The sequence below is a fragment of the Canis lupus genome, chromosome 33 (assembly GCF_011100685.1).
Source record: "Canis lupus familiaris isolate Mischka breed German Shepherd chromosome 33, alternate assembly UU_Cfam_GSD_1.0, whole genome shotgun sequence".
Taxonomy (NCBI): Eukaryota; Metazoa; Chordata; class Mammalia; order Carnivora; family Canidae; genus Canis; species Canis lupus.
The window spans coordinates 2,835,792-2,839,089 of NC_049254.1; the positions used below are offsets into that span (position 1 = coordinate 2,835,792).

Consider the following 3,298-nt stretch of genomic DNA (forward strand, 5'->3'; position numbering starts at 1 on the left):
GGAATCATAGTGTATTCCCTAGGTATTATTCGTATGGAAAGGTAATGCTTAGGATATTATAATGTAAATAGATGTTAAATGAAAAAAAATGCATGAAAAGGGATGTCCAAGGTATATTGGTAATTTTTTTGTCCTTTTTTTTTTTTTTTCTGTACAAAGGTGATTAAATGCCCAAAATAAGAGCAGAGCAATGAATTCAGCATTACTCAGTAACACACTTTGATAATTAATGAAAAATTTGATGCCTCTTGTTCCACTGGCTATACTCAAGTAAGTTACATTTCATGGTGATTTTTACTCTTCTTCTTTCCCGTGGCTTAGATAGTGGAAAGGAAGTTGTTTAATGGGTGAAAGTTTTCTGTTTCATTGTTGTCATTAAGAATTTTACTTAAGTTTGATGGTACTATTAAAATTGGTACGTGGCTAAACATAAATGTGTCTTGAAAAGATCTGTCTCTTCTTTAGCCAAATATGTCTCATTATAGCCTAATAACTCTTGTAAATGGCAACATTTTTTATTGATATTTTCTAGAATGTGGACATTCTTCCGGACTCCTTATGAACTTCAGCAGATTTAAGTTACTAGAGAATCCTGAATATATATGCCTGTCTATACTGAGCCAAAAATGGGGTGGGGGTTACTATAATCCCATATGAAAAGTCTAAAATCAATTATACCCATGCAGGAAACCTAAGACAGGTTATAACAAAAGAGAAATCTTGTGGGAGGTAATATTCCTGGGGCCATTTTAAGGTATAATGAATTCTTAAAATGTGGACATGATCCCACTCAGACCCTACTCACTTGTCTCTCTTCCTTGATTGTCATGGATATCCCAAGAGCTGACCCCTTTTTATTACTCTGCCCATAGATTACATGACATCTCTTCTGTGGGTCTGTTCATCTTGTCTGGTGAATGACTTGTCAAAGGATTTTATTTTTTTCTCATAACATTTGTCACTATCTGAGGTTAGTTTGTATTTTAATTTACTTTCCCTGTCTCTCTCAATGGAATAGAGTTTCATGACTACAAGGCCTTCTCTGTCCTCTTGAATGATATATCCCTCATGCTGATTACACTACTTGGCACAAAGATTGATGCTGTGTGTGTGTGTGTGTGTGTAAAATTTATGAATTACTACGGGGTAATTCAATATCAATAAATGTCACATTGTAAAAATAATTTTAAATTATTCTAATTTATTTTAAATCTGGCTTGAACTTCTTAACAATATTGGCAATAATCTAGTATTTGTCATTTTCAAGATCTCTGTCTCTATCCATAGTGAACTATCAGAACCAGAGCCTTATGTAGCCCCAGGATAATGATGGAAAATCTACTTTTAAATATGTAGTATTAGGAAGTGTGGTCCTGGGGGACCTGGGTGGCTCAGTAAGCTAAGTGTCTGCCTTCAGCTCAGGTCATGTTCCTGAGATCTTGGCATCGAGCCCTACATTGAGCCCCACATCGTGCTCGCTACTCAGCGGGGGGTCTGCTTCTCCCTCTCCCTGTGCTCCTCCCTCCAAGTCTTGCTCACTCTCTCTCTCAAATGAATAAATAAAATATTTAAAACTAAAAAAATAATAAAGAAATGTGAACGGTTCCTCTTTGCCCTGATCTAGATGATCCATTTAAAGGTGATCATCTGGACACCCGCACTGCAAAGCTCAGCCACACGCATTCCCATGGAAACTATAGAGTCACTACGCCAATTTCCCCGTCTTCCCCGCTGAGGTGCCACCTTCTACTGGCACTCACTTTCAGGTCCTCATCGCTTTCAGGATCTCCAACCTTTCTCAATGTCCAAAGATCCAAACTTGCTCATTAAGATGGCCTTTTTCAATTCTCTAAACATAGAGCTTTATTTTTTAACCCCTTTTGGAAAACCAGTGGGTTTTTCTAAAGGGCCCCAATGTTCTAAACCACAAAACTGCTGCTTTGACTCATACATTATTTGCTCTAGAACTGGAAAACAAACAAAAAACAAGCGATCGGACAGAAAATATTTACTTTCCCTCTAAGAGTATGTTTATGTCTTAATCACTTTTATGAATTGTGTTCTTTTGTCTCACCTATAATTAACGAGAAGAAACTCAGTGAGATGTGGTGACACCAACTGATTAATATGCTCTTTGCAAATTTCTTTTTTTTTTTTTTTTCTTTGCAAATTTCTTAACAAAATATTCCTTTCTTTGGTAAGTGATTAACAACTTTGAACTTGAATAAGATTTCTATTTAAAGTTGTTGCTAATCATTAATAAAGCAAACACACATATGACATCGAGTTTTAAAGCGGTCAATTCATAAATGTGAGGAAAGATGAAATTTTCCCCAAAGATAGAAATTATCTTTGTTGAGAGAAAGTGCAAGAATTTAATAGAAAAAAAAAAAAGGACTGCATATAGTCTCTACTTCCTTCTACCCCTTAGAGAAAGATTATAATCTGACATGCATGAGTAGAGGAGAAATAATGGAGAATCTAAACATAGAATTTTAAAGATGTGGGGGTCTTTAGATAAAAATCTAGTCTGGCATCCTTTATGAAAGTGGAGACGATCTGAGGCTTCTGAGTTACCTGAGAAGTCTGAAATCCAGGTACCAGGACAGCTTGGTGGTGCTTTTTTCTTTTTCTTTTTCTTTTAGATCTGATATAGATAAAATAAAGGAGTTAGAGAAACCACTTTCTAACTCAACAGTGAAAAAGTAATAGATCAAACTTTTTGTTGTCGTTGCTACAGTTAGTTTGAAGTCCTAGAAGAGAGTCAAAGTCATTGAAGGTCTCGGGAAATAAAGGTTTGGTAGGGCAACAAAACATTAGATGGGAAAAATAAAGATAGGGAGTTACCGCACTGATCCTCTGGCCTTTCTAGTCTTCTTTAGCCTGGAACACGAGTAGCGGGTGATGGAAGGCGTGGTCCACCACAGGGTCCAGGGCCGCCGCGAGAAACCCAGGTACGAGTTGCTTCACCAGGAACGATCTGGCCTCTCGCGCCAACCGTCCGTGCTGCCGTCCTTAGTGTTTCCATCTGAGGCACCGCGACGCCGGGCAACCGGGCCGTGCGCTCGGTCGAGGGCGACTCCGGGCCCGCCGCGTGGCTCCTACAGCATCGCCCGGGGCCCGGGGCCTCGCTGCCGCCCACGTTTGTGGTCAGCACCGCGCTGCCGCCTGCGTGCGGGGAAGGCACAGCCCGTGAAGCGCCTTCGGGTCAGCCCTGGCGGCCGAGGGGCCCCCTTCGCGACGACCAAGTGAATGTCCAGCTGGGGCACCCCACCTCCTCCTGCCGGGAAGCCGGGAA

At 40.3% G+C, this 3,298-nt stretch overlaps 1 long non-coding RNA gene across 1 annotated transcript; it reads right to left on the reverse strand.

The window, feature by feature from the left end:
• Positions 1-2,141: 2,141 nt before the first annotated feature.
• LOC119877819 lies at positions 2,142-3,078 on the reverse strand. Its single transcript, XR_005383026.1, has 2 exons — positions 2,848-3,078; positions 2,142-2,647 (listed from the first exon to the last, which is right to left on the reverse strand). It is a non-coding gene; the product is annotated as an uncharacterized LOC119877819 (long non-coding RNA).
• Between the last annotated feature and the right edge of the window lie 220 nt (positions 3,079-3,298).